General features: G+C 41.3%; 1 pseudogene; it reads left to right on the top strand.

The window, feature by feature from the left end:
* The first annotated feature begins 6,242 nt into the window (after positions 1–6,242).
* Positions 6,243–7,324, top strand: LOC113621298 (high mobility group protein B1 pseudogene; annotated as a pseudogene).
* Positions 7,325–12,107: the final 4,783 nt, after the last annotated feature.

The raw sequence follows: 12,107 nt of genomic DNA on the forward strand, positions 1-12,107 counted from the left end.
TAAAATGGGGTGGATGCCGCCTTGCAGAGTTACTGATGATCCCACCATAAACCAGTGCAAAAGAGTCAATGTTGGCTGTTGCCTCTGGGCTGCAAGAAACACATCCACCCCAGTCAAGGTAAAGCAAATCGCTTCCGCCTCCTGGAAAACATCAGAAGGAAATCGCAGAACAGTAGCAGAATGAAGGAGCAAAACTGTCAGAGGCTTTCATTAAGGATGGGTGCAGGGTTGTGCCATCCAGCTAGCACTTGGGGATTTTGCAGAGCCCAGGGAGTGACTGGTGGCATGGAGGCTCTGGAAAGTGCCCAATGCACGGGCAGTTGGGTAATCCCCATATCACAGAGGCCCAAGGTATCAATAGAAGGGGATGGCATCATCAAATCTCAGAGTTGGGAGAAATCCCAGAGGTCCCACCAGATGCATGAATAGCTCCTACCTTCTAGGACAGTGGTCACATCAACATCTGCTTGTGCACCCCAGTGGAGAGTAGTTCATTATCTCTGTGGTAGTTCATCTTGTTTATGTACGTCTCTGATTGCTAGTTCTCTCTTAAATTAAGAAAAATCTGCTTATAGTTCTAGCTCTGGTTCTGGTTCTGCTCTGTGGTAGCACACAAACAAGCCTCCTAACACATACTAGTTTTCTAGACATTTGAAATCAGTTCCCATCCCCTCCGAGCCTTCTCATCACCAGGACAAACAGCTCTAGCTCCTTCTAGTGTGTCTCGGTGATCTGAACTCTCCACCACCCTCAGGATTCTTCTCTTGACCTTCTCTTTCTAGAAATAAAACAAAATCACCCAGGTACCCCACAACCAGAAAAACAAAAACAACTTTTAATTCGCTTGTGTTCCTTATCCACTCTTTAGCTCTGTGCTGACACTCTCTTATATAGTTGGTATCATAGCATTTGGGGGATGCTACTGTCTTCACATCATGTGGTGGATTAAAATGGCCACAAATTCTTTGCTACTCTTTCCACCAAGAGTTGGAGCCTATTTCTCCACCCCTTGAATCTGGGCTGGCCTTTTGATTTGCTTTGGCCAGAACATAGCAGAGGTGGTGTCTCAAGAGACCTAGCAGCTCCCACTTCGGTCCTCTTGGGATTCTGGCCTGAGACCACCGTGTGAGAAGAAGTCCAGGATATGAGAGCCGGTGGAAAGAGAGGCCCATTTATTTCAAACATTCCAGCCATCGCACCCGAGGCCCCAGACACACAAGTGAGGCCATTTTGTTGCATCAAGCCCAGGATGCAGCTGCATGAATGGGGCCAGGAGAGACGAACGTAAGAATTGCACTTTCAACCCACAGAATGGTAAAAGAATAAATTGTTCATGTTTTAAGCTACTAAATTTTGAGGGGTTTATTATGCAGCAGTAGAAAACTGATATTTTTACAGCAGAAATCATTCACTGAGTGCTTTTACTCTACACTCACCCACAAGGGTTTTTCCCCTTGCAATAGTGAAATATTTATCTACCGACCTTCTCCCCTTAGGTGTCCTCAGCTTAGGGCCTCCTGCACTGTGGGGAGAGAGTCCAGCTATCTTGTTTTGCCAATCAGCTGCATCACTAAGAACACATGCCCAGCATGGGAATGAGCTGCTCAAGCCAGGAAACTAGACCCCTATTTTAAGTGACAGTTGTCATAGAAAAACAGAATGTCTGAAACTGACATCAGGAATAGGGTGTTATTCAGCGGCTGGTATCTTATTGCCTGATACTGGGAGGAAGTTACAAGCCAAAGGAAAACACAGTAGCATATGGAAGAGGCCAAGTGGTAGACTCTCTGTGGAGTCAAGAGAGGAACAAAATACTAACTTCCATTGCCAAGAAGTTCTTTTTTTTTCTTTCTTTCTTTCTTTTTTCAATATCTTTTTTTGGGTCTTTGGATTTCCAGGTAGCAAGACCTTAACAGAACTATAGAAATAATTCATTTCAACAAACAATTCTGAGCATCTATTAAGTGCCACAGCCTGTGGACGGGGAGACAATGAAAAACAACACAGTTTCTGCCCTCAAGGAGGTCAGTTCAGAGTGGTTCAAATCCAGAAGACTTCATTGCAAGTAGCAAGGCTTGTAAATATTTCAGGATATCTGCTGTAGCTGTGATGCTTTAGCTCTGGAATTTCTCTACAAAGCCTTGGTTCACAAGTAAGATATACTATTGGCCAATGAGCACATAAAAATGTTGCTCGAGAGCATTAATCATCAGGAAATTTATATTAAAACCACAATGATATACGATTACACTCACTAGAATGGCTAAAATTAAAAGAATGACAATAAAATCATTGAAAAAGATGTGGATGACTAAAAAGCTCATACTGTTGAGCTCTGGAACAACTTTGGGGAAAAATTGGCAATTTTTAAATAAACTTGTAAAGTTTTGTATTTACCATGTGACGTAGGAGTTTTACTCCCACGTATTAACCTAAGAGAAATCAAAATCTAAGCCCACACAAAGACTTGTACGTGAATGTTCATAGCCACTTTTTTCATGTTAGTAAAATAATTGGAAACAAGGCAGATGTCCATTATCAGATGATTGGATCAAGAAATTGTGGTATTTCCATACAATGGACTACTGCTCTGCAATAAATAGAAATGAACTGTGATACACGAGACCACACAGACTAATCTCAAAAACATTATGTTGTTGGGCTTCCCTGGTGGCGCAGTGGTTGAGAATCTGCCTGCCAATGCAGGAGACACGGGTTCGAGCCCTGGTCTGGGAAGATCCCACGTGCCGCGGAGCAACTAAGCCCGGGTGCCACAACTGCTGAGCCTGGGCTCTAGAGCTTGTGCTCTGCAACAAGAGAGGCCGCGATAGGCCCGTGCACCGCGATGAAGAGTGGCCCCCCGCTTGCCACAACTAGAGAAAGCCCTCGCACAGAAACGAAGACCCAACACAGCCATAAATAAATAAATAAAGCAAAACTGTCAAAAAAACCACAAAAAAACATTATGTTGAGTCAAAGGAGCCAGGCACAAAAGAATATATACTATATGATTTCGTTTGTATGGAATTCTAACGAAGATGAATGCATGGTAATAGAAAGCAGATGAGTGGTTGCTTGAAGCTGGTGTTGGGTTGCAGATTAACTGGGAAGGAACAACATAAGAAAACCTTGGGGGTAATAGAAATGTTCCATGTGTTGGGTAATAGAAATGTTCCATATGTTGGGCAATAGAAATGTTTCATATGTTGGATGTGAGCAGGGGCGTGGTTGCAAGGGTATATGCATTCATCAAAACTCATCAAATTGTACACTTTAAGTGGACTCATTTTATTGTATGTAAATTTCGTTTCAATAAAGCTGATGAAAAAACTTTACAAAACATATATTCAGAGAAGTGCTACTATTTCTACCCCTTCTACTCAGTGTTCTGCTGGAGCCAGCTTGCACTTGCTTGCAAGAGCCAATTCTGTGCATCTCTGCAGGCAGCTTGAAATTGACCACGTTGGGAGTATTTACACCAAGGAAAGTGGCAAATTTACAAACCAAGGCTTTTGCAGGGTTTTGTTTTATTTTTTCCAGACAATTCTTTTACCTGCCTATCGCTGCCTCTACCTGACCTATCCTCCACTCCTTGTAGATAAACCGTCTCACTGGTTTCTAGTTTATTCTGCCTGTATCTTTTTGGAAAAATCAGCAGATATGTGTTTGTTTTCTTATTTCCTCTCTTTTCTTACACAAAAGTAGCATTCTGTATATGCTTTTTTGCATTTTGCTTTTTTTCGCTTAAAAATAAATCCTGGAACTCACTCCAATTCAGTTCACTGAGATTATCTCCATTGTTTTTTCAGCTGCATAGTACTCCATTGTTTGACTGTACTGTAGTTTATTCAACCAATTTACTGCTTTGGGGCATTTAAGTGGTTTCCAGTATTCTGCAGTTACAAGTTACCCATAATGCTATAATAGATAACCCTGTGCCTGTGTAGTTTTGTGTTGTTGGAGGTGTCTTTTGAACTTAAATTCTTAGAAATGGGATTGCTGGCCCAAAAGGCACATGTTACATATTACCAGCTTCCTCTCCATTGGGCTGTACTAGTTTGTATTATTACCAGCAATGTATGAGAGTGTCTGTATCATTACCACCTTGCCAACCACGTATGTTGTTAAGCTTTTGAGTTTTTGCCAATATGATGAGTAAGGAATGGTATCTCAGTGTAGTTTCGGTTTGTATGTCTCTTATAGTGAGTGAAGTTGAACTTCGTTTCATGTAAAAGGGTATGGTGCAGACTCTTGCCCCCCACCCTACAAAACCTTTCACTTGTAGGGCTCCTTCTTGTCTGACCAGGTCTTAGCATCTTATTTCAAGTCATTGAAAGAGAATCTGATTGGCCCACCTGCCTGTGACTTGGTTGCTACCCCAGGTGCATTCGGCCCTGATCAGCTGTCTATTCCTGTCATACAACAGGGGCTTGATGGGAATTCTCAGAAGGCAGTGAGCAGTCACTGTATGAAAGATGTTGAGTGAATACCAGTACTGAAAATGTGTGTTGGAGCCCAGGTGGCCCCTTCTGCTAAGGCTGATACTGTCTGACAATTCCTTCCTTCAATACATATTTTTCACTGAGTACCTACTATGTGTAAATGCTGGTCTAGGCACCATGGAGGAGGCAATTTTTTATATTAAGAACATATTGTGGAACATTTCAAACAAATATAAAAGTAGAGAAAATATATAATGAAACTCCATGGACCCATCACCCAACTACAACTATCAACTCATTTCCATTTTTTTTTTCCATCTGTACACCACATACTACCCTCCCCCATGGCTTTACGTCATTTCATTTGTAGATATGTCAACATGAATCTCCAAAAGATAAGAACTCCTAACTATAAGGACATAACCATAATAACATTATCACACCTTAAAAATGAACAGTAATTGCTTCATATCAAACATTCACTCATTTCAGGTTTGCATGTTTGGTTGTTTTTACACTTTGTTCAAATCAAGATCTAAATAAAGTCCATATATTGTAACTGATTGGTACGCCTTTCAAGCTTCTTTTAATCTATAGCTTCTCCCTTTTCTCTCTCTCTTTTTTCCTTTCAACTTAAGTATTGGAGAAACCAGGTCATTTGTCCTACACAATTTCCCACCCGTGATATTATTTAAAATATTCCTCCATCCTTTGTACTTCTTTTAAATTCAGATTTTGGGACTTCCCTGGTGGTGCAGTGGTTAAGAATCTGTCTGCCAATTCAGGGGACACGGGTTCAAGCCCTGGTCCGGGAAGATCCCACATGCCGCAGAGCAACTAAGCCCGTGTGCCACAACTAATGAACCTGTGCTCTAGAGCCTGTGAGCCACAACTACTGAGCTCATGTGCCACAACTACTGAGACTGTGTGCTGCAACTACTGAAGCCCGCACACTAGAGCCCGTGATCCAGAACAAGAGAAGCCGCCACAATGAGAAGCCCGTGCACTGCAACGAAGAGTAGCCCTGCTCGCCACAACTAGAGAAAGCCTGTGTGCAGCAATAAAGACCCAATGCAGCCATAAATAAATAAAGAAATAAATAATAAATAAATTCAGATTTTATTTTTTTGGCTGCATCACACAGCATGTAGGATCTTAGTTCTCCAACCAGAGATGGAACCCGAGCCCCCTGCAGTGGAAGTGTGAAGTCTTAACCACTGGACCGCCAGGGAAGTCCTCAGATTTTATACATTTATTTATTTATTAAAAATTTATTTATTTATTTATTTTTGACTGTGTTGGGTCTTCGTTGCTGCGTGCGGGCTTTCTCTAGTTGCGGTGAGCAGGGGCTACTCTTCGTTGCAGTGCACGGGCTTCTCACTGCGGTGGTTTCTCTTGTTTCGGAGCATGGGCTCCAGTAGTTGCGGCACGTGGGCTCAGTAGTTGTGCCACAGGGGCTTTAGAACGCAGGCTCGGTAGTTGTGGCGCATGGGCTTAGTTGCTCCGCGGCACATGGGATCTTCCCGGACCGGGGCTCAAACCCGTGTCCCCTGCTTTGGGAGCGAATTCTTAACCACTGCGCCACCACGAAGTCCCTATACATTTACTTTTGCAAGACTCTTTCAGACAGACACAAATATATGGCTGTCGACAGAGTGGAGAGAGTCAGGAGGCTGCGTCTGGCTCCAGCTGTCATAGACATTGCAGTACGTTGAGCTCCATAGAGACAGTTCCCCGGGCAAGGGAGAGCCGGGTGGGCACTGGGCCCCCCTGTGCCTCACTGAGGAAAAATAATTAAACATGGGGAAAGGAGATCCTAAGAAGCCGAGAAGTAAAATGTCATCCTGTGCATTCTTTGTGCAAACTTGCCGGGAGGAGCACAAGAAGAAGCATCCAGATGCTTCAGTCAGCTTCTCAGTGTTTTCTAAGAAGTGCTCAGAGAGGTGGAAGACCATGTCCGCTAAAGAGAAAGGAAAATTCAAAGACATGTCAAAGGCTGACAAGGCCCGTTATGAAAGAGAAATGAAAACGTATATCCCTCCTAAAGGGGAAACAAAAAAGTCCAAGGATCCCAATGCACCCAAGAGGCCTCCTTCGGCCTTTGTCTGGTTTTGTTCTGAGTATCGTCCAAAAATCAAAGGAGAACATCCTGACCTATCCATTGGTGATGCTGCAAGGAAACTGGGAGAGATGTGGAATACACTGCTGCAGGTGACACGCAGCCTTGTCAGTGGAAGGTTGCTAAGCTGAAGGAAAAGTACAAAAAGGATATTGCTGCAAACCGAGTTTAAGGGAAGCCTGATGCAGCAACAAAGGGAGTCGTCAAGGCTGAAAACAGCAAGAGAACAAGGAAGCGGAGGAAGATGAGGAAGATGAAGAGGATGAAGAAGAAGAAGAAGATGATGTTGATGAATAAATCGGTTCTAGCGCAGTTTTTTTTTTCTTGTCTGTAAAGCATTTAACCCCCCTGTACACAACTCACTCCTTTTAAAGAAAAATATTGAAATGTAAGGCTGTGTAAGATTTGTTTTTAAACTGTACAGTGTCTCTTTTTGTATAGTTAACACATTACCGAATGTGTCTTTAGGTAGCCCTGTCCTGGTGGTATTTTCAATAGTCACTAACCTTGCCTGGTACGGTACGGGAGTTGTAAATTGGCATGGAAATTTAAAGCAGGTTCTTGTGGGCGCACAGCACAAATTAGTTATCTATGGGGATGGTAGTTTTTTCATCTTCAGTTGTCTCTGACGCAGCTTATACGAAATAATTATTGTTCTGTTAACTGAATACCATTCCATAATTGCAAAAAAAAAAGAAAAGAAATTGCAGCTGTTTTGTTGACATTCTGAATGCTTCTAAGTAAATACAATGTTTTTTTATTAGTATTGTTGGCCTTTCCATAGGTCTGAAAACTTTCTTCTTAAGGCGAAGGTAGTCTTTTGCTTTTGCCATTTTGGATCAGACTAATCATTACAATGTTTATCTTTCATACAGTTGGCTGATAAAAAGCTTTTGTCTAGACACCCTGCATACTCGTGATGAGGGTAATAAAAGTTGAACTGAGACAGTTTTCATCCATAACTGAAACGCAGATCTTGATCGGTTGATATCAGATGTCACATAGCCCAGTTACATTTACAAAGTGAAGAGTAACCAATCTACTCACAGGACTGGATTACTAGAATCAAACGTTTGAAAGTCTGTCCTCGAAGGACTAATAGAAAAGTATGTTCTAATCTCTACATGAGGACTCTACATTCTTTAACTCCCATTACCATGGAATGGCAGCTATATTTGCAGTTCCCACGTTAGAGACCTGAGAATGTATCCCCAAAAGCATGAGCTTAAAATACAAGACTAACGTATTAAATTTTTTTGTTGACATTAGTCCCAGCAAAGGCTCTGGAAAAAAAGTGCTGGCTATAAATGTCTTCTCCTATTTATCTAAATATGGATTGTTTAGGAAACTTGAGACTCTCCACTAAAGGTACTTTTAATTAATTGGGCCAACTTTTAAAATTGTATACCGCATTTTAAATCAGGTACATTTTCCTATATTATGGTCTGCCCCTTTATAAATCAAATAGACATGAGGGAAGAAGACACTTAAGCTTTTGTGATCTCAGTATGAATTATCTGATTTATTTGAATTTGAATTTTCATTAAACTCATCCTCATTCATTAGAGTCATAGGTTTGTCTGCTTAGCAGTTTAGGGAACACTTTGGCAATTTTGTGGTTTTTGAGATTATCATTCTCTTAAAGTGCCCGTGTTTTAAAATAGCGTTCTTGTAATTTTACATGCTTTTGTGATGGAGTGAAGTTTTGTTATATAATGTGGACTTGGATTCTTTCCATTTGCATTTGTTTATGTAATTTCAGGAGGAATACTGAACATCTGAGTCCTGGATGATGCTAATAAACTAGTAACTGTAGAGGTTTTAAAAATATGTACGGTTGTCTCTTCTTTTGAGGTGTCACTAGTCATGTTCAATCCATTATTAGTTCTTTAGGGGATACAAAGTGGTGATATTTTAATTCTATCATTTCTTCTTTATATATTAGCTGGAATATTTCTACAAAGAGAAGCTTCTCCTTACCTGTTTGGTTATCCCTATTTATAGTTCCCTTAGAAAGGCAGGATAAGTACTTGAACCAGTTTCAACATAAGAATTGGTTCTTGGCATGGAAAATGCAAATTGAATCTGACATGGATCCTGCCCTCAAGGAGCTTCCCATTTGGTAGGGGGACAAGAAATGTGGACAGAGGTGATGGGAGAATCCAAGAGGTGCAAAGGATTCTGAGTATGCCCAGAGGACCATCGTTCCTGAGAGACAGAGCTGGCTGGGACTCAGTGCTTCTGGTTACTGGACATCAGGGGGGCCTAGTAAAAGTGTTCACATTTCAGCTGAGCCTCCAAAGATGGGGTGGCAGGGATCTCCCCTTCTTCTAAGCCTGGGCTTATGGTGTTCCAGAAATAAGATAACTTTTTATTCTTCCTTGCAGTCCGGTGTGGCCGTATGACTAAGTTCTGCCTTATAGGCTGTTATGAGAAAAAGTAACTTGTGTGATTTCCACATTGTACCCTTAAAGAGAGGGGAGGCCTTTCCCTTTGCCCTCCCCCATTCTACTGCTCACAAAGTAGATGTTGTGTTACCCTATCTTGGAACACAAGGACCAGGAAGCATCATAGAGATGGCAGAGCAACAAGATAGAAGGAAGCTCCTGGGTTTCTGGTTGCCCTTCTATGAGCCACTGTACCAGCCCTGGATGTTACCCAACTATGATAAGAACAAGGAATAAACCTCTTCCCCTGATGGGGTGGCCGTGGTGATGAGAGTGCCATCTGGGGTCTCCCTTGAAGCATCTAGTATCTGCTGGTGCTAGGACATGGTGGGAAAAGGAATCCAATTCAAAGAATGTAGGGGAAGGAGAAAGTGTAAGGCAAGGTAAATGTTTTCACATTGAGGAAGAGGAGAGAGCAATTAAAATATCCCAAAGTCTCTTAAGCGTAGGGTTATAGGTATTTTTGAAAAGCATTGACTCTCCCTTTTTTTTTTTTTGCGGTACACGGGCCTCTCACTGTTGTGGCCTCTCCCGTTGCGGAGCACAGGCTCCGGATGCACAGGCTCAGCAGCCATGGCTCACGGGCCCAGCCGCTCTGCAGCATGTGGGATCCTCCCGGACCAGGGCACGAACCCGTGTCCCCTGCATCGGCAGGCGGACTCTCAACCACTGCGCCACGAGGGAAGCCCTGACTCTCCCTTTTTAATCCTGAAGTTTACTCAATGTGAGAATCAGGCTAAAGGTGTTTGTTACATTGATGGTCACAACGGCCAAAGGCATTATTCACGCACCTTTAAAAAGTGAAGTGTTTTTTCAAATATTTTCTATACTCAGAAATTATCTGATAGACGCTTTAGCATTCTTTTATTCACATTTAGATTTGAAATTCACATGGAATTGGGTTTTGTGTATGGTATGAGGTAAGGACAAATTCAACTGTTTTAAAAATCATCCTTTTTCTTATTGTGCTACAGTGATAACTTTGTCATAAGTCAAAGGCATTTGGGAGTATCTACTAAAATTGAACAGACATATTCCCTCTGATCCATTAAGTCCACTCCTAGATGTATATCTAACAGAAATGCATTCGTACGTGCGTGAAAAGAGAGATTTGAGAATGTTTATAGCAGCACTACTCAGCCCAATAGACAACAATATTGTATTGTAATCATCAAACTTGCTAAGAGACCAGAACTTTATGGGTCTTAAGGATCATCATATATGGGATAGAGATGCTAATTATCCTACAGTGGCAATCATATTACAGTATATAAATGTATCAAATTAACATGATGTACACCTTGAATTTGTGCAATGGTATATGTCAGATATATTTCAATCTTAAAAAAGGTAACTGCCCCCCAAAATAGCCCTAAAATGAAAACAATCAAAATGTCTATCAGCAGTAGAATAGATAAAGGAATCATGGTATATTCATGCAAGAAAATAGCATACAGCCATGAAAACAAGTGAGCTAAACTATATACAATAACTTTGATGAATCTCAGAAACATGTTATTGAGTGAAGGAAATCAAAAGTAAAATAATATAAACGATCTCATTCTATGTATATAACATTTAAAAATGGGCAAAATGAATCTATGGTATTAGAAGGTTATCTTTGGGGAAGAGAGTAGAGTTAGTAACTGGGGGGGACCAGCAGAGAGTTTCTGAGGTACTATTAATGTTCTATTTCTTAACTTGCGTGGTGGTCACCTTGTAGTAATTCTTTGAACTGTACATTCATAATGTTTGCATTTTTTGTATGTGTATTATATATCAATCTAAAAGTTATTTTAAAAAAGAAGTTGGGGGATTTCCCTGGTGGCACAGTGGTTAATAATCTGCCTTCCAATGCAGGGAACACGGGTTCGAGCCCTGGTCCGGGAAGATCCCACATACCGCGGAGCCCGTGCACCACAACTACTAAGCCTGCGCTCTAGAGCCCGCGAGCCACAGCTACTGAAGCCCGCACGCCTAGAGCCTGTGCTCCACAACAAGAGAAGCCACCGCAATGAGAAGCCCACGCACTGCAGCGAAGAGTAGCCCCCCCGCTCGCCACAGCTAGAGAAAGCCCGAGCGCAGCAACGAAGACCCAACGCAGCTAAAAATAAAAATAAATAAATTTATAAAAAAAAAAAGAGAAGAGGTTGGTTGCTATGTTATATTCTAAAGGAAGGAAGACTGAAAGAGAGGCATGACAGAGTTAGGACAGAGCCTATGTGGAGGTGGTATTCTTTTGGTTTCAAAGTATCAATAGCTGTTACATTTCTCCAGTGAAACACCAAAACATAAGATATTTGATATACATGCAAAGCAATGTTTGATACAAATTGGTAGATGGAAGAAGAAGATAAAACTAGTAGTCAGATTTCAGCAAATCTCAAATACCATTGACCATTATTTTAATAAATCATTTATAGGGGAAAATGCTGCTAATTAAATGTGAAACCATACCTTAACAATAGTTCTGGGTGACACATGAATTGGTCACATCAGCTTCTTATTGCTTTGAGATTTCTTTGATTTATTCCAAAAGATTTGGTTATCTTTCCTCCCTTTATTTGCCTTATTTGCTTGGTGGTATTATGATTGACATTGCTTTTGCATATATGTATGTCAGGTACAAAATGGAACACAACTTCATCTTGCTGTGGCCCTCTTCCTTTCTTCGGCCCTGTAAAGCTCTTGGTTGGTCTTTACAGGAGAATTAGAATTTTGGCCATTCCTCCAAAGTGAAATGTTTGCTTTATTACTACCAATGTGCCCCTGTTGCTGTGTTTCTCTGCCTTTCTGTGACTACAATAACCTTTCATTTCAATGAGCAGTCTTTTAAAAGACATTTTAAACGTCAGCTAAGCTCATCTGCAGTGATGCCAATAGAATAGCTATGGCCAAGTTCACACATGTGAAGCAGTGACACAGCTGCTGCCTGGCCAACAGTGACTATAAGAGGATTCTCGATTTCAGAGATGTTAAAATGTGAAAAAAAAATGTGCATCTTAGAACTGATGAATCAGTGTGTTGAAGGAAAAGGCAGAGTCAGAAAATTACTATTTACAGAATTAGAGGAAGTCTTACATACTTGCATAATGTGGG

The sequence above is a fragment of the Aethalodelphis obliquidens genome, unplaced genomic scaffold (genome assembly GCF_003676395.1).
Source record: "Aethalodelphis obliquidens isolate GAN/ISIS:26980383/991018 unplaced genomic scaffold, ASM367639v1 scaffold8, whole genome shotgun sequence".
NCBI classification, from domain to species: Eukaryota; Metazoa; Chordata; class Mammalia; order Artiodactyla; family Delphinidae; genus Aethalodelphis; species Aethalodelphis obliquidens.